This window comes from Podarcis cretensis (genome assembly GCF_951804945.1).
Source record: "Podarcis cretensis genome assembly, chromosome: 8".
Taxonomy (NCBI): Eukaryota; Metazoa; Chordata; class Lepidosauria; order Squamata; family Lacertidae; genus Podarcis; species Podarcis cretensis.
Genome location: NC_137177.1, coordinates 17,730,949 through 17,755,406, shown reverse-complemented (window position 1 = coordinate 17,755,406; position 24,458 = coordinate 17,730,949). Strand labels below are relative to the sequence as shown.

The window sequence follows — 24,458 nt, the reverse complement described above, 5'->3', positions numbered from 1 at the left end:
GGGGTCATGTAGGGTTGCCATATTTCAAAAAGTAAAAACTAGGAAACCCCAAAAGTTGTTGAGTTGAGCTTTTTTTTAGGAAACCCAAAAAGGTGTTCTACCTTTGAAATCTTGGTAATGACTGGGAAAACCCAGGTGTATAGACAGGGGTGAACAGCACACTGCACAGTCCAGATGCCCTTCCCTATACCCCAGACTTCCCTAATTCCTCCAGCCCCTTTTGTAAATGTCAGAGTAATCATAACACGTCCTCTGAAAATGCCAGCTCAGCAAACGCTCTAATCTCCTCATAATTGCTATTATACAACCTCACCGGCTAGGTACAGTGTGCCTGCTTTCAGACCTGGGTTTATATTGCCACCTAGAGGCAAGAAGAAGCATCAAGGAGAAATCCCTTCTGCCGGTTCCGTGTCCTTCGTCCATGCAGAAAAGTCTTTCTGTACAACCACATCGTGAACTAGAATACACCATTACAAACAGTACGGGAAATCGTTCAGATGTCTGGCTAATTAAGCAGCTGCAGATGACTGGCTAATTAAACTGTGCAAGGCCCCTGAATCAGTTTGGGGCCCAGATCCAGGTTAGACTGCCCTGGATCATGCCATGTCACATCAAGGCCACTCCAAAGCACTGGATCATGCCCTGAATGGACTTGTGGGAGCCAGGCATAGGACATATTGATATTCACTGCCCAATAGGAAAGCTTCTCAGCAGCTGTCTTCCTGTTCTGCTAGTGACGAAGAATTATGTGTAACTCAAAACCTAGACCAATATAAATTTAATTTCATTGTCCCTTAGAATTCCTCTTATTTTCCAGCGCCTTTGTTCCAGGTTAGTAAAATGTGAAGTAAATTGGCACTGCATAATGTAGAACTTCATAACTTTGATAGTGATTTCCACTCCCTGTGCCAGATACTACCGTGTTTCCTTTGCCAAGGTAGCTCTGACCTTTTGATCTCTTCCAGAGCCAATGCCCCACACTTCTTCATCATCAACTCTCTGGGCTCCAACGTTGCCCTTGGCAACTCAGGAGAGGAAGAGAGCTTAACCTGTAAAAAGGAAGGCCCCTACAGGACTCAGATAGAAGCTGCTTACAGGTGGAAACTGCTTACAGGTGGCCTTTCAGGAGAAGCAGCAGCTCTTCGGAACATTTGCACAAGCGGTGCCAGAAAGGGCTTAATCGCCAGGAATGCATCGCTTATAAAGCGTAGAGACTGAGCTGTCCAAAGAACCTAAGAGCATCAAAGGGCTTCTGTTGCTAATCTCCCTGCAGTCAGAGGCTGGCTCGGGAAGGGCAAGGAATCCGCATCGCAAAGCCTGCTCCGCTTTGGGATGCTGGAATCAGCATAGTGGCTGGGCTGCCAGAGCAACATGAGGAGGACGCAACAGGGCAGGTGTGCGCCCTGCAAACCAACCCAATCGGACTGCTTGGAAGGGCGCAAAACTACCCTGTTGCGTCCTCCTCGCACGGCTCTCCCCCAAGCGGAAGAGAGGTGCTTAATGGGGCTGCAGCAGCGGAGGAAAGGGCGGCACTGGGGCTGTAGGGCGTCCCAGCTGCTGCCTCCCTCCCAGCCACCCTCCAGCAGGACCAGAGCTGCCCGAAAAACGATAAATCGATGTGGGGAGAAAGCATGGGCGCAGCCAGGATTTATGTTGGGGGGGGGGCAGAACCTCAGTTAGTTACTTTTATTGATTTACTTGATTGAGGGGCAGGTGCCCCTCCCCCCAAGAATCCAGTTCTGCTTGGGACAGTGCCTTCCTTCGCTTGTCCTCCCCTTCCAGGCGGATTTAGTGTGTTTCCGAACACAATTTAAAGTGTTGGTGCTGACATTTAAAGCCCTAAACGGCCTCGGTCCAGTATATCTGAAGAAGCGTCTCCTCCCCCATCATTCTGCCCGGACACTGAGGTCCAGCTCTGAAGGCCTTCTGGTGGTTCCCTCACTGCGAGAGGCCAAGTTACAGGGAACCAGGCAGAGGGCCTTCTTGGTAGTGGTGCCCGCCCTGTGGAACGCCCTCCCATCAGATGTCAAAGCGATAAACAACTACCTGACATTCAGAAGACATCTGAAGGCAGCCCTGTTCAGGGAAGTTTTTAATATGTGACATTTTAGTGCACTTTTCATCTTTGTTGGAAGCCGCCCAGAGTGGCTGGGGAAACCCAGCCAGATGGGCGGGGTACAAATAATAAATTATTATTATTATTATTATTTAGTGCGGATTAGCCTAACAGAGGGACTTGCTGCCAGGAAGAGCCCCTGCCCCCTGGTGCGCATCGTGCGAGAGGCAAGCTGAGCATCTCCCCAGCTGGGTGGTGCCTGTTCCACTCACCTTGCCTCAGCTGCTCCGTTTTGCCCTCGCAGTGGCTGCCTCCCTTGTTCCTTCCTGCTAGCCGCCAGGCCCCAGCTCCGTGCCTCCTCCTCCTCGTGTCGCCGGAGGCTACAGCAGGGGTAGGCAACCTAAGGCCCGTGGGCCAGACGCGGCCCAATCGCCTTCTCAATCTGTCCCATGGACGGTCCGGAAACCAGCATATTTTTACATGAGTAGAATGTATCCTTTTATTTAAAATGCATCTCTGGGTTATTTGTGGGGCCTGCCTGGTGTTTTTACATGAGTTGAATGTGTGCTTTCATTTAAAATGCATCTCTGGGTTATTTGTGGGGCATAGGAATTCGTTCATTTCCCCGCAAAAAATATAGTCCAGCCCACCACATGGACTGAGGGACAGTGGACCGGCCCATGGCTGAAAAAGGTTGCTACAGCCTTTGACTACTTGGTGCTGGAGGTGGGGTGGATTAAGGGAGCTGGCCAGCTTGTGGCGGTGCTCAGGGCTCAGCTTCCTAGGGTTGCCATCTTTGTTTTGGCAAAATACAGGACGGGGCGGAGCGGGGCAGTTAGGGAGTGACTTCTATTGCTATTCTATTACTGAATGGCCCTTCTGGAATTCGACAAACAAATGTAAATCTTTGCTTGGCTACTCAGAGCTCAAATACATGACCTTTCAGCAGTTCCTTTCTTTCTCCTCCAGAGTGTGGTGTAACACATTAGCCCAGAAAAATTAGCCCAGAGAAATTTATTTGAGTTTGCATTTAAAGGCCAAATTTCATGATTTGCACTTTCTGAAACAACATGCGAACAGAAACACATATGATATCCTTTGCAATTTGCACTTCTCCAAATTTACCGATGCAGTTCTCTAGCCAAGTTTTACAGTGGTACTGCGGGTTACAAACGCTTTGGGTTACAAACTCTGCTAACCCAGAAGTAGTTGCTCCAGGTTGCAAACTTTGCCCCAGGATGAGAACGGAAATTGCGCACCAGCGGCACGGCAGCAGCAGGAGGCCCCATTAGCGAAAGCGTGCCTCGGGTTAAGAACAGTTTCAGGTTAAGAACGGACCTCCAGAACGAATTAAATTCACAACCCGAGGTACCACTGTATGTGCCAAAAAAAAAATTATGATTATTATTGCTAGGGTAAAGTGCACCATCTTTGTTGTCTTTCCTGTATCTATTCCAAACTTCCTCTTCCAGCAAGCCTTTTAAGTGGAGACTTTTTATCCCAGTCTGCATCTGCATTGGCACTATTTTAACTTTAAAAAAATAATAATATGGAACTATATTCAAAGAGTGCCAGTGTGTGTGTGTGTGTGTGTGTGTGTAACTGTTTTTTTAATATAGTTTATTTTACCCTTTTCTTGTTTCATGGTTGTAACTGTTTCATTTGGTTTCTATAATATAGTTTCTATAAACTTTCGGGTTTGGTGGATGTGCATCAGTAAACAAGAGGAATTAAGACTAAGAGAGCTGAGTGGGGGGTGGTCGTGTAATCTCACTGTATACAAGTTGTACAAGTGATAATAAAGTATTTCAATTTCAATTACAGTGGTACCTCGGGTTACATACACTTCAGGTTACATATGCTTCAGGTTACAGACTCCTCTAAAGCAGAAATAATGCTTCAGGTTAAGAACTTTGCTTCAGGATGAGATCAAAAATCGTGCTCCGGCGTCGCGGCGGCAGCAGGAGGCCCCATTAGCTAAAGTGGTGCTTCAGGTTAACAGTTTCAGGTTAAGTACGGACCTCCAGAACGAATTACCGTAAGTACTTAACCCAAGGTACCACTGTATAATTGTATGTTTTATTGTTGTAACCCTCCCTGGGGCCCAAACGGTAAAGGATGGGTAAGGAACCTAATGAAACACAGAAATAATACATACTGCCAGACTCTGCCTGCTTAACACAGAGTTATACTGACAAAAATTGGAAGGCGGAAGGGAGACCACATGCGTTACATATCGTTAAACCACATGTCACAAGATGACAATAAATGCACACACTGTAGGCAGGAACCATCTCAAGCCCAATGCACCGAAAAATATATTTTAAGTTTTGATGAGAGTAATTATGATAGTATGAATAATGATGATAATAATAATAATAATAATAATAATAATAATAATAATAATAATAATTTATTATTTGTACCCCGCCCATCTGGCTGGGTTTCCCCAGCCACTCTGGGCGGCTTCCAACAAAGATGAAAAATACACTAAAATGTCACATATTAAAAACTTCCCTGAACAGGGCTGCCTTCAGATGTCTTCTGAATGTCGGGTAGTTGTTTATCGCTTTGAGATCTGATGGGAGGGCATTCCACAGGGCGGGCGCAAGCGGCAAGAGCAGGGCCCTCAGGCACTCCCACAGGAGAGTCCTCCTGGGCAGCAGAGCGCAGCAGTCCCTGTGAGGCTTCAGGCCCCGCCCCAGGCCAGGTAGGTGGTAAGCGGCAAGAGCAGGGCCCTCAGACACTCACACAGGAGAGTTCATTGTCCTTTGGAATTCAAACCCGTGAGGAAGCTGATCTTTTGCTCATTACAGCTGCTCGAAAAGATCTCAGATAGAAGGGTTGAGAAAGAGCTTTGAGAGTTACTGCCAGTCAGAGTAAATGACATGAAGCTACATCAGGGCTGAGGAAATATGTTGCTGGACTATCAGTGGCTGCTGGCCAAGTTGACTATGTTCCACCTCCACTGTCAGAGACTGAATAGCAGGTACTAGACAGTCACTCTAACCGCTATACTACCGCTGCTTCCTAGGGTACCTGGTTCTTCCCTAAAACATGTGGTGATGGCAAAGGGCAGCTTTCCCCAGAATGCTTATGGGCTTTTTGTACAGAAAAGGGAGGAAAGGCTTCATTTGGAAACTCTGCTTGCAAATCAACAAGGCCGATTTTCCAGGGGTGTAAAGGAGTAGCCACTTCAGGTCAACATGGTCACTGGTGGAAAACCAGGCAGCAAACCAAAGAGATCCATGCAGTTTGTACGCCAGGGTGTTCCAGGCCTACGCAGTAGCCTCAGGACACAGAGACCTCCTTTTGATCTGTCGGCTTTCGAACCCAGCAGCGCTGTGAATTCAAGCAGCTACGTGCTCCCACTGTTAATCTAAGCGAGGGCAGGTCCATCATGTCAGATGAGCTCACTACCTCCTCAGCATGCCAGCATCCTCGCCAAGCCCTCGCAGGCAGCACTTGGAACGCCTGGCTTCCTTTTGTCATCGTCGTCGTTTTTCTGGGAACAATGCCTCGAGAGCGTTTGCTCCCTCTCAGTTGCAGAGACGATTGTGCTCACATTGGCAATAATCTCCTGCCGCTTTTAGCCCTTCTGGAAGCTGAACGCAAATAATGCAGGCGATGGCTCATAGCTAACCCCCTCCTCCTCCTCGCCTCCCCATATCCATGCACCTTTCAGATGGATTTGCAGGGAAATTAAGACTTAAAGAAGCAAAAGGATGCATGTTATCCACTGGGACCCAAGGGGGACTCTCCATTTCAGCCGCTAATGAAAGGAAGGCAAGAGGAAAACCGGGGGCCGTTTGTCTGAATGTTGAGTCTTGGCCTTCTGTCATGGGTGCTTTCCTTGTGATTCCTGCATTGCACCTAGTCATACAGTTCTATTGTTCTGTGAGATGGTGCAGCGACTGTCTCTGAACAGTTTTGCCAAGAGTGACAAGGAATGCATGTCACCATTGTTTTGAAATCGGTGTGGCAAGTGTAAATGATTAAAGCATTAGTGGTAAAGGTGAGTGTTAGAGCAACTGTTCAGCATGCAGAATGTCCTGGGTTCAGTCCCCAGTATCTCCAGGTACAACTGGCAGGGACCCTGGTCAGTGGCGAAGCTGCATGCTCTGGCACCGGGGGTGGAGAGCAGGCGGGGGCATGACTGGCACGCATCCTGGGGGCGTGGCGTGCGTCCCAGGGCATGGCATGCCATCAGTGGGGGCGTGGCACCCAGCATGGGGGGGTGCATGGCGTGTATCCTGGGAGCAGCTGCAATGGTATGCCCCTCCCTGATGGTGCCAGGGGCAGTGCGCTCACCCTCTGCCCCCATTCCTCCACCAGTGACCCTGGTCTGAAACCCTGGAATGCCCCTGCCAGTATCTGTACCAGTGTAAAAAAAAGGTAAAGGGACCCCTGACCATTAGGTCCAGTCGTGGCCGACTCTGGGGTTGTGGCGCTCATCTCGCTTTATTGGCCGAGGGAGCCGGCATACAGTTTCCGGGTCATGTGGCCAGCATGACTAAGCCGCTTCTGGCGAACCAGAGCAGCACACGGAAACGCCGTTTACCTTCCCGCCGGAGCGGTACCTATTTATCTACTTGCACTTTGACGTGCTTTTGAACGGCTAGGTTGGCAGGAGCTGTACCAGTGTAGACAGTACTAAACCAGATGCTTCAATGGTCTGAGTCAGTATAAGGCAACTTATTTTGCCCCTCTGTGAAGCAGACAGGGTAGAGCCTCCAGCCATATGCAATGGGCCAGAGGGCAGCTTGGGTCTGATCATAAGGTGTGCAAACAAGGAAGGTTAGTTATTTAAGCATGCCTATTTTCATCTGTGAGTTGCTGGGGGTTGGGATGCAAGAGCCACAGGAAACCAAAAAAAACTGCAATGGTCTCGTCTCATGGTGTGCCGTTTCGACAGCTGGAGAGAACAAAGATACTGATGAGATGGTGAGATGGAGAGGCAACAAGCTGTGTCCCAAAATGCTGTTGCTGGCGGAAAGAAGATGCACCACTTTCAAGGTCCACAGGAGAAGAGATGTGACAAGACCATCATTCAGTACCAAGGAATCTCTTCCAGCTGTGCAGGCATGCAGCCACATCCCTCACCCCCAGCAAACTTCCACAGCCTTCATTTTTTTAAAAGAAAAAATTATTTATGATTTTCATTCTCATACAATTCAATCATTTTACAATCATTTTAACATTTCAAAACTTGACTTCCTTCCCCCTCTTTCTGCAGATCCTTAAATTTATATTTACATATTTTCTGCATATCCAAATTAACTTAATATGACCATTTATTCATCTGCTTTCAATATATATGCTCATGAAACTGCAAGTTATTACAATAATTCTGCCAATGTTCTAATCTGTTTACGGTTTGTTTGTAAATATTCAACAAACCATTTTCATTCTTTTATAAAAAGTTTGTTGTCTTGATTTTTCATTTTTTTCCGGTACGTTTCGCCATTTCTGCATATTCCATAAGTTTTTGTATCCATTCTTCTTTTGCTGGGACTTCTTCTTCTTTACATTTTTGGGCAAGTAACATTCTTGCCGCTGTAGTCGCATACATGAATAAATTTCTGTACAGTTTGGGTAGTTCTGTCCCTATAATTCCCAAAAGGAAAGCTTCTGGGTTGTTGTTTTTTACAAACTTTATTTTAAACCTCTTTTTCAATTCGTTATATATCATTTCTCAGCCTTCAAAATGGGGCAGAAGTGTTGGTTGATGGATATCAACATAAATTTGGCAGTTCCATTATTATTTTCTTACTGCATTTGTTGGTCCCTTCTTACACAGCAAGGTTTCCAGTCAACATACAACGTATTTAAAAGCAGGAAAAATCAACAGGAGAAAAAATACATTGTAATGTGAACACGCTTACACAAAACATATTCACATCTAAAAAAACAACAACACAAAGCAGTCACAAGCCCCATCCAATAATAGCAGCAGAAAGGTTGGGCAGCAAAACTATTAACAAACAACTTCATCATAGTCCATCAAAAGCTGGGTGGGCAGGGCAGTGTTTACCTGGCACTGAAAAGATGTCAAGGAAGGCACCAGGCAAAACTTGACTGGGGAGAGTGCTTCACAAATCCGCTCAACTTCCAAGTGCGGAGGAGTTGTGGTGGACCACATGGCCACCCACTCCCCTCCAGGGCTGGTGTCCCCCAGAGGTTCCCAGCCATGTCATTCGCCTGCCAGCCAATCCGCTGGCTGGAGGGGCGTGGCCAGCCCCATTTAAACTGAGGCGCGAGCCGGAGAGCTTCCTCTTGGCTCACTTCCTCGATCTCCCACCCTCCCTCTCTATTTTCAGGTTTCGAATTTGGCCTTGCTATGGACCTCGGTTGGTCGTCGTCGAAGGGCCTGGTAGGAATTTTTCCACTTGGCAAATTGGCATGGGCCATTTGGTTTCCGCCTACCTCGTAGCAATCATCACAACTGTGTAAGGTTTGGTGGTTAGGCATTGTTTGATCTTATGATGGGAGATGGGAGGTGTGGCCATCACCTGCCCCTCCAATCTTAAGGGTATTCCATTAAAGGAATCCAGGAGTGTGGATCTTGTCCAAAGTCCGGGGCTGGGCTAGGGCCATGCCATGACCCCGTCGGGAACCCAGAGGGAGCTCGAGTTGGTTTGCATCGATGGGGCTCCCCCAACCAGTGGTTGACCCTTACTGGACTCCCTGCATGACGGGCAGGAGTCTGATATAGTCGGGTCAATTCCAATGCCTAAGCCAATACCGCTCACATTCCGTAACCAATAAAGTTGTTGCCTAAATTTGCCCAACAACATTAACCTAATATCTGTGTCTTTGTGTCTTATTCATCAACGAGGGGGTGGTCTCAGGGTCTTGACACGCAAACAGAGAGCCACAATGAAAAAGACCCTCTGTTTATTTTTGTTCTTGTATTCTCTTGCCCTCTTTTGCCACTCAACAGGTTGCCAGTTAGTTGCAATCACACAAAAGAATAGGAAGCTCCCTTATATTGGGTTATATCATTGGTTCATTTAGCTCCATGCTGACAGAGAAAGCACTTGTTAGCTCACTTGGTTAGAGTGTGGTGCTGATAATGCCAAAGTCACTGGTTTGATCCCAATATGGGCCATCTGCATATTCCTGCATTTCAGGGGGTTGGACTAGATGCTCCTTGGGGTCCCTTCCAACTATGATTCTATGACAGGCAATCAAAATGTGGTATCTGAGTGAGTATGGGTTTCTTATTTTTCCAATCTTTACGTTCAAGTCCTCCACATTTCCATATCAGTTTGTGATTTATTTTTTTTAAGTACTTATGAAAATGCAGTTTTGTCGATATGTGCATTTATATGCACACTGTGGTGTTTTATACATATATTAAAAAAAACCTTGTGAAAATTAATCAGCATTTTAGTGTGAATTTCTTCTAAAATGCACTTTTATATGCGTTTTTGCCTAATGTACACATTCTAGCAGAATGGCACCCCCAAAAAATTTTTTTTAATTTTTTTCATGTTATTTTCACTGGCATGTGCTATCTATATTTGCTTTACCCTAGTACATGTGTTTTGGGGGCAAATTACTTGACTGGAGCCCTGCATTGCAAAATTTGGAGGCATGTGAATTTCAAAGGGTGGCTGTGTTTTGGTACTTGGGTTCTTTCAGAAAGTGCAAATTAGGGAGGCTTATTAGAAATGCAAACTGAATCAAACTTCTTCCCCGTCCCTATGTGGGCACCTGCCTCCAAAGTCCTACCCTGACATCTCCACTCCAGAGAAAACATGTCTGCGTGCCTCTGAGGCCTCCTCTCTACACTGATGGCCCTGATTGTGGTGGCAGATGTTTCAGAAAGATGGCAGAGAAGGAGACAGCCGGTGATGATCGTGATAAGAAAGACAGTTGGGGACTTGGTGCATTTTGCACGGAGGGGAGAGCAAAAGAGAAGAGGGCTGCTGAAGAAGACTTCAGAAAGCTGGAGAGAACAGCCAACAGTTGGGTAACAAAGAGCACCCAATGTCTAAGGTATGAGATCCAAGGTTATGGGAAAGGATGGAAAGGGAGGGAAAGGCCAATATGAGGTGTTTTGGTACTCCAAATGTGGATGCATAGCAGAGGGTAGTAGTTAGATCTAAGCCCAAGCCTGGTTTCCCAGGCCAGATTTAACATAAGAATCTAGTAAATGGGTCAGATAATCCACCAGTTTGTCACAAGAGCAACCCAGATGCCCATTGGAAGCCAGGATGCAGGGCTTCAGTGAAATTCCCAGTGACTGGCATTCAGAAATATACTGCCTTCATCACGCAGGAGGTCCCAGTTTCAATCCCTGGCTTCTCCAGGTAGGACTGGAAGAGATTCATTGTCTGAAATCCCAGAAAGCTGTTGCCAGTCAATGTATACTAATCTGGATGGGACCTCTATAAGTCCCTGTAGAAATGACATGGAATTGTTCCAGGCCATCTGGGCCTCTGTGAATCTCCCTTTTGATTTATAAGTGTGAAATAAATAACAACAACCTGTGATTGTAAGTTGCTTTGAACTGTTTTTAACATTGTGTTTTAATTGCTGTAACCTGCCCTGGGACCTTAGGACGAAGGATGAAGGCATCTTACTATGACGGTCATGGGAAAACATAGGAATCATGGCTAGTAGCCACTGATAGCTTTCTCCTCCATGAAATTGTCTAGCCATGGCCATCACAACATCTTCTGGAAGCGTGTGACTCGGGGAACTTGTGTGCCTGTTGCTCCAGGTTTCTTGGGGATGAGACTGTCAACTATCCACCTATCAGTTTAAATCAGTGTTTCCCAAACTTGGGTCTCCAGCTTTTCTTTTCTTTTCTTTCTTTGGACTACAGTTCCCATCATCCTTGACCACTGGTCCTGAAAGCTAGGGGTGATGGGAGTTGTAGTCCCAAAACAGCTGGAGACCCAAGTTTGGGAAGCACTGGTTTAAAGGAATAATATTGTGGGCAACGCTGTGCCGAAAATTTCTGCTAGGTTCCCCCACCTCCCTTCCAACCATTCTCCAAACTTAACTCAGAAATTAAGTTGAATGTCAAGTTTCACACTTCAAATTCAAAATATGGGCTTGGGAACTGGGATTTCTCCATGAAAATCTGACACCAGTTTGAAATCTGCACACACACCCTTGCCTATTCATTCCAGTTCTGTGATACCGATATGGCATTTGTGTGGGCGTTTTGTTTTGTTTCAGGCCAAATAGAGAGAGAGAAAGAGAGAAGTGGTAAGTGAACCTGCGAAGGGATGGATCTCCTCCCTTTCTTCCAACCTGACAATGACACAGACTTTCCACCACCCACCAACAGTGACGTGTTTGACTACAACTGGACAGAAGAATGGCTCCTAGACCCTCCCTCTGATAATGCCCACATTTTGCCAGCAATGAGAATGTTTTCCTTGACAATCTACACCATCACCTTGCTCTTGGGGGCCACAGGCAACGGCCTTGTTATCTTCCTCACCGGTTTCCACATGAAGAAGACGGTTACCACCATCTGGTATCTCAACTTGGCTGTGGCCGATTTCATCTTTGCCCTTTGCCTCTCCACTGAGATAGCTTACGTGTCTCTGGGTTATCACTGGACTCTGGGGAGGCTGATGTGCAAACTCAACACCGTGGTTCCCCTCTTGAACATGTTTGCCAGTGTCTTCTTCTTAACAGCCATCAGTGCCGACCGCTACGCTGCTGTGGTCCACCCAGTTTGGGCCTTGAACCACCGCAGTCTCCAGCTTGCTTCCCTGGTGGCTGTGTTCATCTGGGTAGCAGCCTTGGCTCTCAGCATCCCGTACTTCAGCTTCCGCGACACGGAAGAGCTAATGGATGGCACTATACATTGCATCTACAGCTTCCATTTGCAGGATGAGGGCAGCCTAAGGACACACCGTCTCATGGTGCTTGCTGAATTCACGCTCGGCTTCCTAATCCCCTTCGGCATCATTCTGGCCTGCTACTGCGCCATCATGATCAAGCTAAGGGGGAAGATATTTGGCCAATTTGGCCGATCCTTCAAGATCATAGTGGCAGTGGTCATGGCCTTCTTCTTCTGCTGGTTCCCCCACCACCTCTTCTCCATTCTTGAAACACTGGAAGACGATAGCCTTCAAATGCAAACCACCCTAGATATTGGCACCCCACTGGCTGAGGGCCTGGTCTGCCTCAACAGCTGCCTCAATCCCATTCTGTATGTCTTTGTCGGGTCCGACTACAAAATGACCAGCCGCCGATCCCTCTTCCTGGCCTTTAAAGGAGCGGTCAACGACAAGTGGGCCTTCACACCTTCTTTCCCCACCAACAGAACCTCCAGCTCCACTTCAGGAGTGGAGTCCAGCATGGTTTGAGACTTTTCGCAAGTTTATGTGTAGTCCATGTTCCTTAAACAATAAACCGCATTATTGTTTTCTGTACATTCAAATGTAAGATAAAATATATGCAAAGGGACTTGACAGGAAGTCAAAGTTGAAGAAAAGATTTTGGAAGATAAAAGGGGAAGAAATATTTACTTTCATTATTATCATTTTGTGTGCAGGTGTGGGTGTGTGGGTGTCTGCACACATGTGTGTTGTTGTATGCAATGTTTGGGAGGAAATAAGACAGTAAATAACAAATAACAAACTAAATATTGATGTATGTTATTTTTATTTCTTAATTATGTTTAGTGGTAGTATGGCTGTATTGTTTTTTGTAACATAAAATCATTCAATAAAAATTATTTTTTTAAAAAATAAAATATGTGTAGTCCATGTTCCTTAAAAATAAACTTCTGCCTGGTTTTGCAAATTAAACAAATTAGGGGAAGGGTTACTTCCAGAGGCATTCATCCTGATCTGCTTGCAGGAAGATATGACAACATTGGCTACAGAATGAGCATTCATTCGCCTTTGTTTGTGGAGAGGTGAAATGATGTTGTGTCAAGGCAAGTGTTACAGGTTGTCTCCCCAGCACTTTCCTGATTACAAAAAGTCTGCTCTTTTGGGGATAGGGGGTTGTTGATTGCACAATTTGAAATTGCCAGTTTGTGATGGACTCCATGGGCATAGCCAATGGTGGACAGGGAGGCAGCTCCCCCCCCCATCAAGTAAAACAATAGAAATACTTAACTAACTGACCAAGCACATCGGTTCTGCCCCCACTAACAAAAGTTAGGGCCTTTTTGGCGAGTTGTACCCAGATATGGGAACTCCCTCCCATGGCACCCTCTCAGCCAGCCACCAAACTTTGAGTTCCTGGCAAGTCTTCCACCTGTGAGGTTAGCTTGTTTGATTCTGTTTTGACTCTGCTGCAGCTGGCTTGTAGTTATCATTTGCTGCCTTTTAAAAAATAAATCCTTATTTCCATCTTGCAATATTTATGTTATATGCTTTTATGTGTGTTTCTGCAGTTGTCAGCCATCCTGAGCATTAAGTGTGGAAAGGCACGATATAAATATTTGTAATTAATCCATGAATGTCTTTTACACATGCTGTTCCCAGTGCCAGATTTACGTATAAGCTAAACAAGCTTGGGGGCCCCAAAAAAATTTAAAGGAGAAAAACTGGATGTACATTTCCAAAATATAAGATAAAAAACAAATAAAGTAAAACCTACATACAGCAACAGTGTTTTGTGTTTTTGTAGGCTCCTATGATGTAAGTCATGGGCCCCGCCTGCTAGCCTGCTCCCTGAGATATCACTGGTTTGCTCATTTCTATATCAATTACTTTGATAAAATACATATTTTGTTATGTGCAAATGGCTTTAGATACCTATTATTATTAGGTCCATAAATTACCATATAGCATATATTCAACACAAAAAACAGCGACAATTTGTTGTTGACAAGGGCAGCTAGACATATAAAGGGCCCCATTACCTTCAGAAGCTTAAGACCTCATCAAACCTAAATCCGGCCCTGGCTGTTCCACTTCTGTTCCACTACAGCAACCTGAGAGCCACATTGCCTCTTAGGCAACCTCTGGGGCCACATCTCAGTGGTGGGCATAGCAATGAATACACCATTTCCCACAGGCATTCACATGTGCCTCTCCGTCCTTCAGTCAAGCAAGAGGCACCATTAGAGTTTAAGGGCACATTCCAGCCAGGCAAAAAAAATTCAAGGAAGGTGCACAGTGAGGCCAAGGAGGAATGTGTCCAGGGTGAGTCCCAAGGGCCAGGCAGACGGGCCTGAGGGCCACATTAGGTCCTGTGGTTTCCTGAGCCCAGTGCTTTTTTTCTTTAAAAAAATGTTTAGGAGTACTCTCATTTTCCTGCTCATATTGAAATACTACCCCTCAATGAGGCTAAACTGAGATTCAGAAAGTGCTTATGGGTATGTGTACCTCTGCGTCCCCCCAGAAAAAAAAGCACTGCCTGACCCTGAGCTGTTGATGACCCCTGAAATCCATCTTCCTGGCAGACAAAAGTTCTAACTTGATTTCCACTATGCCTCTGTCACTGGATGCCCTGTGTCCCTGTGGCCCTTGTCCTTTGCTCCAGCACCATTGAGCCACTAGTCAGAGAGATTGAATGGCAGACACATGGAATTGAGATCAGAGCCCAGAATCTTCGTGATGGAGACAGCAACATCCATCAATGGACCCTTGGCACGGTGACATCACTGCTCCGCCACTGTGCTCCCCCGGCTGCATGCTTTTACCTGGGTTAATGGTCATTGAACTTCAATATTCCATCTTGCTTGCCTGGGTGAAGGTTGGAAAGGTCAGTGGGTGAAGAAAAACTTTTGTGTAGCTGAAATGCATGTCCATTGCTCCACCTGATTTTTGCCTCTGGCCCCACCCCCCACTGGCACGTGCCCCCAGAAGGTTGCCCATGGTGAAATTTAGCCTGCAGATTCACAGTGTTTCCCCCTTCCAGGTTTAGACTTTGAGAAGTCCCTATGAACTTACTGCTGCTGCAAACTCAGAGGCAGGAGCCATAAGATGCTGAGTGTAAAATGTCCCAAGGCACTCTTAGAACTTGAAACTGGCAGATCCTTCCATCCATCCGTACATGCATCCCCATGTGGATGGGGAAGAATAGAGGGCACAGTGGGATCCCACTCCTGGATGTCATGCGCTCATGTGAATGCCTACCAGAGCAGTTGGGGCCCCTGGGAAACTAGCCTGCTTTTCCTAAGTTCCCAAAGTCTATGTGCATGCAGTTGTGGGCTGCCAGGCTTTGTTCAGACATTCAGATGAGCAGGTGGAAGTTGGTGTCAGGCTAGTGGGCCTGATCCAACTTTTCCACCTCCATGCATGCTCCAAGGGAGCATGGGAAAGGCTCCAAGGTGTTAACACCAGTGGGGGTGGCTTCATGGATTCCTCCCCCCCCCCCTCTTAACCTTCATTCGCCCTTCTCTTTCCCTCATCAACTCAATGCCACCTCCTTTCCACTCAAGGGAATTGATCTTTGAGTTTCAGGGTTCTGACGATGTTCCTGGACTCCGACTCGCATCAGTCCCAAGGCAGCAAAGCCACTGGTCAAGGGTGATGGGCATTGTAGCTCAGTAACATCTGGAAGGTGCTCGCTGGAAGGACAGATCCTGAAGCTGAGGCTCCAATACTTTGGCCACCTCATGAGAAGAGAAGACTCCCTGGAAAAGACCCTAATGTTGGGAAAGATGGGAGGGCACAAGGAGAAGGGGACGACAGAGGACAAGATGGTTGGACAGTGTTCTCGAAGCTACCGGCATGAGTTTGACCAAACTGCGGGAGGCAGTGGAAGACAGGAGTGCCTGGCGTGCTCTGGTCCATGGGGTCATGAAGAGTCGGACACGACTAAACAACTAAACAACCACAACATCTGGAAGGCCACAGGTTCCCCATCCCTGCTTTTTTATATCCCCATTTGCTCCACCGTGGGTTGATAAGGATCCACTGAAGGGGGAATGTTTGCAAACTAGGACCCCCAAGGACATCTGCCTTTCGGGGTGGCAACATACAAAGCAAATTCAAAACCAACAACAACAACAACAAAGCAAATACTTTTATTTAGATACAGGGATACAAGGTCAATGCAGAGTTCAGAAAGTCTTGTTTTGTTAAATAGCTGTCCATAAAGCTTTTACAAAGAGAGCAATATCAATTAAAAAAAAAGTAGAATAAAAATCCACATAGCATATCATGAAACAGGTCACAAAAGAATGATGTATGCACTTACACTGCTATTTGTCTAGAAAAAGAGGTGCAGGAACTCACGATGAAAGCCTCCCTTGTTCTCTTATAATGGCAATGGCGCCCATCTGAGAGGTGCCAGAACTGAGTTCCAGTGAGTTGTGGCTGGAAGGGGGGGCGGAATGTATACACATACTGTAGATCTGGTTGCTTCCAGGTGATTTGGACTACAACTTCCCCAGCTCCAGCCAGGACTAGATTCTGAATGAACACATTTCACAATCTTGCCCTGGAGGGTGGGGTTTGGAAGCAGAAGGTTTCATACACCCTGGGAGTCTAACTCTACTGAAGATCTGGTCTTGTTGGTCACCAAGCTCTGGCTGCTGTCCTCAGCAAAGGCACTCTCAAATGCAGAGAAGAGTGAGTATCTCAGCCTCTCCTTGAAATCATGCCCCATGAAGGCATACAAGATGGGGTTGAGGCAGCTGTTGACGAAAGCCAAGCTGGTTGTCAGCGGAACGCCGATGATCAACACTAAAACCAGGTCTACATCTTCTCGTGCTTTCAGCTCAATGAAAGAGAAGATATGATAGGGAAGCCAACAGACAAAGAAGGCCACAATCACTGCTGTGATGACCTTGAAGGGCTTGTTTGATTCAGTTAGCTGGTTCCTCCTCAGCTTCAGAACAATCGCCCCGTAGCAAACGATGATGATGTTGAAAGGGATGAAGAAGCCAAAGATGAACCGGCTGGCGACCATTGCATCATGCTGCTGAGGGCTACCATATTTGCTGTAGCAGTTGGTCTTTTTTGGATCATTGTGATGTTGGGCTGTATTCCTGAAATAGAGGTTTGGAGAACACAGCACCAGTGCCAAGATCCAAACACCCAAGGCCACAAAGGAAGCCAGCCTGGGTGTTCGATGATTCTGAGCCCACACAGGCCAGAACACAGAAACAAACCGGTCGATGCTGATGATTGTGAGGAGGTAGACACTGGCATAGAGGTTGAGGAAGGCAAGGGTAGAGTTCAACTTGCATATTGCCAGGCCAAAGGGCCAATTAAAGTCCAGGGCTAGGTAGACAATGCTCAGGGGAAGGAAGAAAGTGAAGGCAAAGTCAGCAATGGCCAAGTTGAGGAACCAGACAGTGTTGACTGTCCTCTTCATACGGAAGCCGGTAATGAATATAACCAGCCCATTACCAATGACCCCCAACAGGAAGGCAAGGCTGTAAATTATCATAGCGACAATGTTCAACCTTTTCTGCAAGGTTTTTCCAAACATATATGCTTCCTCGTCATATTCATATTCATATTCATAGTGAAGATCTGAGGGGTCTGGATAAGAATTATTAATGGGAAGGTTTGTCGGTGCAGTTGTGCTCTCCATTCTTCTTGACTGAGAGTCTCCTTTACTGCCGTCTTCTCCCTTATCCTGGCTGAAACAAAGCAAGAACATGAGGTCTGATGTGTAGGAGAAGGTCCAGCATGCTGTTCACCACAGCAACCCAACCAAATGCCTCTGGAGGCTCACAGGCAGGACAGAGGTGACCTATACAACACCCTTGTCCCCAGCATGTGGTATTCAGAAATACCCTGCCATAGGATACCACGGAAAGGCAGAATACAAATAAATGTTGATGACAACCAGTAAATGAGAATTCTCAGGTTTTCTCCCCCATGCCACAAGCCTTTAAAAAAGTCAAGACCAAACACTCACCCTTCAGCTCTCAGCCTGTCCTCTCCCCTCTGAATGTCGATTGGTGCAGCCCTGTGCCTGGAAGGTGGGGAATGAGCTGTTATTATGGAGTGAAGGCTGCCAAGGAGATGCTCTGCATTTCATTAGCCCACACGGGGGGGGGGGGGAGGTTGCCTCTGTGTCACTCTAGGCCCAGGAAAAACAAAAGCAGTAGGACAGTTAAGAAACCTTTGGGGAGCCGGGAGCCATTTGTCCACGATGACAGCAGCTGCCGTGTTTTCTGCCACAGTTCCTCTGCCTCTTAACGGCTCAGGACATGGTTTTTTTTACAAGAAGAAGAAGAAGAAGAAGAAGAAGAAGAAGAAGAAGAAGAAGAAGAAGAAGAAGGCGGCTTTCCCCTGCAGGCTTCACTTGTTGAATTTCTACCTGCTGTGCAACTGTCAAAGGACCAGAGTCCCAGCAGGAAGCAGAAGTGGCTACTGGCAGGTACAACGACACCCACAGACAGCATCTTGGTGACCTCTGGACTAGAGGCTCATAGGAGCCCAAAGGAAATGCACACAAACACACACATTTGCAGCATGCCTCAGAAAGCACAATGTACTAGCCTGGGCTCCCTTGCCTTAGGCTCTGCTAAGGAGCCTTACTCCTGGAACATATGAAGTAACAAGACAGAAAAGAGAAAATGTCCCTGATCATGTGAAGAAAACCTGCCCTGCTTCACCACAGAGTGAGAAGAGTCCTGCCTTGCTGACCCAGCAAGTGAGACAGAGCATCAGTGTGGACGATAAGTCATGCTGTCAAGGGGTGGAGAATGCCCAGGAATTTACTGATATAGCCTCTGCAACATGCTTAGCCAAACAGAAGGGAAAGGGAGGAAAGAGGAAACTTCTCCATTCTCCCTTCCTTGTGCACATTCAGGGTTGGCCAGGGGTTGGCACTGTTGGGCAGCGGCCAGGGGCCCCACCACTGCAGCTCCTGTTCCTCATTGCTATCACTGCCTGTTCAGCAACCCTCTTTGATCTTGCAAGCAGTGATAAGGGCAAGAAGAAGGAGCAATATCTCCATCTGGGCAGTTGTGCAGACTGGGCCAGGATAGAGAGGGCAAGCAGTGCCTTGGACAGGAGCAAGGCCAGATTAAGACTTTTAGAGACCCCTAAGCACTTCAAAGATTTTGTTGCTTCCATAAGTGCCTGATTCAAAATATAAACAATAATAAACCGTAAAATAAAGTTTTATCTTTTGAAATGAAACGAACCCTAAAATAATGTGGGGTTTTATGTATATTTCCACTTTATTTCACAACATGAACAGATTAATTACTATCTTACAGATGAATCTCGTGCTTTAGTGCTTTAATTAATAGAGACGGGGTTTTTCTCAGAATTTGTAAACTGAAAAGCAGAGTTGCTGGTCCATAGAAAAACCAACAACGAAAATTTTCATACCCTCCAACATTTCTGTGATGAAAATAGGGACATCCCATTCCATAATGATAATGATACTATTTATACCCTACACATTTTACTGGGTTGCCCCAGCCACTCTGGGCAGCTTCCAACATATATAAAAACATAATAAAACATTAAACATTTTTTTAAGAATACCGAACTTATACAGGACTGCTTTCAGATGGCTCAGGAGTCAGATAACTCAATACCCTCCAACATTTCTCCAATGAAAATAGGGACATCTTAAGGAAAAGCGGGACATTCCAGGATCAAATAAGAAACTGGGATGGCTTCTCTAAATCAGGGATATCCGTGGAGAATAGGGACACTTGGAGGGTCTGAAATTTCTGTGGTGGCCCCCTTTCCTTGTTGCCCTAAGCATGTGCTTATTTTGCTTAATGGTTAATCTGGGTCTGGACAAGAGACCTCAAAGCCCCTTCAAGACCAGGATCCAGGATTGCATAGATTATGCCAGCAGTGGGGAATGTCAGGCTTTGGAGCCCAAAGTCAGCCCTCTTAGCCTATCCATCTGCACCTCAGCCCTCTCCCCAGGCCAGCTCCTAGGGTTTCTGCCCAACTGGAGTTTGTCCTTGAACTCTGACCACGCGCCTCGCTCCTCCAGAGTGGAGGATGGAGAGTGGGGTTTGAGTGTGTGAAAAAACTAAAGGTAACATTTGTCAATCTCTCCACATTTGTCTCTGGACCCACCTCAATTACTATTCTTATTTAATTTATTAAAAATTAAAAATTTCTATTTTTAAAAAAACACACACAACACAACACAACAGCAGATCAGAGCAAAAGTTTCTACATCCTTTCTTCCTTTTTGGAGATCAAGAGCAATTGCAACACTGTGGTGACTTCCTGTCAGCCATGACCCTGTTACCTTGATCTGAGGCAAGACCAACATTCTATTTTACATCAGGAAGCTTCTCCCACATTTGATCTCGCCACACACATGTATGTCATGTCTGCATGTCATCTACATGTATGTCATACACATCTGTCACCTTGAGCCAATGGCAACATCTCTGCCAAAGCTGCCTCATGGGATTGTTGTAAAGAAAAGAAAAAGTGTGTTGGAAGGGATCGTGTGTGACGCCTTCTGCAGATAAATAGAATGAAACAAAATTTTAGCTGCAAGCTGCCTTGAGTCCCTGTCAGAGGGGAAAGGTGAGTGATAATAAATAATAATAATAATAATAATAATAATAATAATAATAATAGAAGACATTGTGAGAATGATCAAGAACCTACCAGAGAGTAAATCCTATTGAACTCAGTGGGATTGCAGTGTAAGGCTGAAAAGTCTTTACCCAGTTATCTGAGAGTAAGCTCCTCAGTGTGACTTACTACTCAATAGACAGTGCAAGGATCCATTTACAATGAAGGAACAAATACTCCACGCATCTCCTTTAAACATTGCAATTAAAGAACTGAAAGTGTATTGGCTACAGTTTCCTTCAAAATTATAAGAAGGGGTTTGTATGCCACCTTCATCGCTTCCTTCGTTTGGTGCATGCATTTTATTTTCAGTATAAACGTAACTCTGTTTTCCACCTGCACACACACAGCAAAGTCTCCTGTTTCCAAAAAAAAAGGACAGGAGGTGGTTGGGTTTTTCTGGAGGGGCGTGTCTGAACTCTCTACCACTTTTTATCAAGATGAGGAGGGGAGGAAAAAGTGGGACATTCCAGGATCAAATCAGAAACCAGGATGGCTTCTGTAATTCCGGGGCTGTCCCTGGAAAACCAGGACACTTGGAGGGGATGCAAACAGGGGCAAGCAACTCACCATATAGACCTATTAGCATTTTCTTCCCAGTACCTTTTAGCTGGCAGCCAGGGCAGTATTTCTCCACCTGGATAGCACTTTTTGGGTGCCCATGTAATTCTGGGAACTGTGGTCTGCTGAGGGTGCCGAGAGGTGTCAGGAGACCCCCCCATCCCCCTCCCACCACTACCATTATTCCCAGAGTTCCTTGGGGAGAGGGATTGATTGCTAAACCTCTGTGGGAACAGCAGTTCTGCGAATATGACCGTGTTATCCTGCTCCAATAATGGTTCTGTACACATGCACAGAGAGAGATTTTCGGTAGTGGCACCCGCCCTGTGCAACGCCCTCCCACCAGATATCAAAGAGAAAAACAACTACCAGACTTTTAGAAGACATTTGAAGGCAGCCCTGTTTAGGGAAGCTTTTAATGTTTAATAGACTATTGTATTTTAATATTCTGTTGAAAGCTGCCCAGAGTAGCTGGGAAAACCAGTAAGATGGGTGGGGTATAAATAATTTATTATTATTATTATTATTATTATTATTATTATTATTATTATATAAATGTTCTGATACAATATAAGGCAGCTTGTTATGTTCCTAATTCCAACCTGCAAGAACAGGGGCAGGAAAAAGCAAATTCCAAAAGACAGAAAGCATTTAGGAGATAGATGATGATAGATAGATAGATGATAGATAGATGATAGATGATAGATATAGATAGATGATAGAGATAGATGATAGATGATTGATAGATGATAGATAGATAGATGATAGATAGATAGATAGATAGATAGATAGATAGATAGATGATAGATAGATAGATGATAGATAGATAGATAGATAGATAGATAGATAGATGATAGATAGATGATAGATAGATATAGATGATAGATAGATAGATGATAGATATAGATAGATGATAGATAGATAGATAGATAGATAGATAGATAGATGATAGATAGATAGATAGATAGATAGATAGAGATAGATAGATGATAGTCTGCCACAGGACTGTAAAAAGCACAGAGCTTCTATCAAGGAGGAAAAGTATCTCCTGTTCCTCCCAATAATCAAGATGGTGCTTACCTTAAAGAGAAGAATAATCTTTTGTGCTGCTGCTGCCTCCAACACAAGGAGAATTCTCTAAATGCAAAGAAGAAAGCAGAAGTGGGAGGATATGTCGAGATGAAAAGTAGGATGTGTCTTTGTGACACAATCCCCTTTGACTCCGCAAGTGGTTCCTATAGGAGTTGCAGAATGGGATGGCGGGGAGAGTTCATCCATCCATTCTCCTCCACCTCAACAGCTTAAAGTGAAAGGCTGTGATGGCCACCAACTCGGATGGCTTTAAAAGAGGAGATGACAAACTCATGATAGAGAAGGCTATCAGTGGCCAGGAATGCCTGGTTCTGGCAACCACAGGAGTGGAGAGTGCCCTTCTTGCTGTGGCTCTGCAGTAAAGCAGGAGGTATGCATACAGAAGGTCTTAGCACATTCAGATAGGGCTGTGAATGCCCCTTGCTTGAAACTGTAGCCACCCCCTGCCAGCCCGTGGTATTTCTTTCTTTTTTTTTTTTAAGATAATTTTTATTCGTTTTTCAAACACATAACAAAACAAAAAACAAAAAATTCAAAACACAAACAAAAACATACAAAACATTTAAACCAATATAACTTCAAAATTATATTTTCATACCCTTCTTTCTTTTGACTTCCCCATACCTCCCCATCCCTGCATCCTTGTTTAATAATTCTTTAGCAACCCTTTAGTCAATTATCCAATTCCCTTTCATTAAATTTCCTTTAGTTTTTTAGTTACAGCTGCAATTCTCTGCTTCTTACCCCATGACATCTTAGCATTCCTCAATTTTACAATAGTTTTTAAGGTATATTTTAAATTTCTTCCAGTCCTCTTCCACTGTCTCCTTCCCCTGGTCACGGATTCTGCCCGTCATCTCAGCCAGTCCCATAAAGTCCATCACAAACAAAAAACGAAAGTGTTGGAGAAAAATTTAACAATGGAAGAAAGAGAGAGATTTCAGAATGAAACAGGCTTGGAAATAACGAAAAAGGTGAAATACCTGGGGATAAACTTAACGTCTAAGAATGTGAACTTATTTAAGGATAATTATGAAAAATGTTGGTTAGAAGTAAAGAAAGATCTGGAAATATGGTCAAGGTTGAAACTCTCCTTGTTAGGCCGAATTGCTACTATTAAGATGAATGTACTGCCTAGAATGCTATTTTTATTTCAGACGTTGCAGATTTTGGACAAGATGGACTGTTTCAAGAAGTGGCAGAAAGACATATCAAAATTTGTCTGGCAGGGCAAAAAGCCCAGAATTAAATTTAAGATTCTAACTGATGCAAAAGATAGAGGGGGGTTTGCCCTGCCGGACTTAAGACTTTATTATGAATCGGCAGCTTTTTGCTGGTTGAAACACTGGCTACTTCTTGAGAACACAGACATTTTGGATCTGGAAGGGTATGACAATAGTTTTGGTTGGCATGCATATTTATGGTACGACAAGGCAAAGGTTTATAAAGGCTTTAGAAACCATATTGTAAGGAAAGCATTGTACAATGTTTGGATTCGATACAAAGATTTGTTGGAAAGTAAAACCCCCAGGTGGGTGTCACCAATGGAAGCTAGGGAAGTAAAAAAACTTAATATGGACTCTAAATGGCCAAAATATTATGAAATTTTAGAATATGATGGTGAAAGGGTTAAACTTCAGAGTTACGAGAAATTAAAGCCCAAAGTTCGAGATTGGTTGCATTATCATCAGATAAATGAGACATTCAAACAGGACAGGAAAATAGGATTCCAGAAAGAGAGGTCAAAACTAGAAACAGAATTGTTAGAACCCAATACTAAGAACTTATCAAGAATGTATAACTTGCTGTTGAAATGGAATACACAAGATGAAACGGTGAAATCAGCTATGATTAAATGGGCACAAGACATCAGCCATGATATTATGTTTGCTGACTGGGAACAGTTATGGACTACCGGTATTAAATTTACAGCATGTAATGCTTTAAAAGAAAACATTATGAAGATGATCTATCGGTGGTACATGACCCCAGTCAAGCTTGCAAAAATTTATCATCTGCCTAATAATAAGTGTTGGAAATGTAATGAGACTGAAGGCACTTTTTACCACCTTTGGTGGACCTGCCCAAAGATTAAAGCTTTCTGGGAAATGATCTATAACGAAATCAAGAAGGTCCTTAAGTGGACTTTCCCTAAGAAACCAGAGGCTTTTCTCTTGGGCATGGTTGGCCAATTGGTGTTAAAGAAGGATAGGATTTTTTTTATGTATGCCACCACAGCAGCAAGAATTTTACTGGCGAAGTATTGGAAGATGCAAGAACTACCT

The 24,458-nt window shown here is 45.0% G+C and overlaps 2 pseudogenes across 2 annotated transcripts; one reads left to right on the top strand and one right to left on the bottom strand.

Moving 5' to 3' along the window:
* Nucleotides 1-9,965: 9,965 nt before the first annotated feature.
* Nucleotides 9,966-12,647, top strand: LOC307222606 (C3a anaphylatoxin chemotactic receptor pseudogene; annotated as a pseudogene). Its single transcript, XR_013843843.1, has 2 exons — nucleotides 9,966-10,060; nucleotides 11,252-12,647. The product of XR_013843843.1 is annotated as a C3a anaphylatoxin chemotactic receptor pseudogene (transcript).
* Nucleotides 12,648-16,002: 3,355 nt separating this feature from the next.
* LOC307222738 (chemerin-like receptor 1 pseudogene) lies at nucleotides 16,003-22,484 on the bottom strand (annotated as a pseudogene). The gene is made up of 3 exons (XR_013843842.1): nucleotides 22,162-22,484; nucleotides 17,867-17,923; nucleotides 16,003-17,585 (listed from the first exon to the last, which is right to left on the bottom strand). The product of XR_013843842.1 is annotated as a chemerin-like receptor 1 pseudogene (transcript).
* Between the last annotated feature and the right edge of the window lie 1,974 nt (nucleotides 22,485-24,458).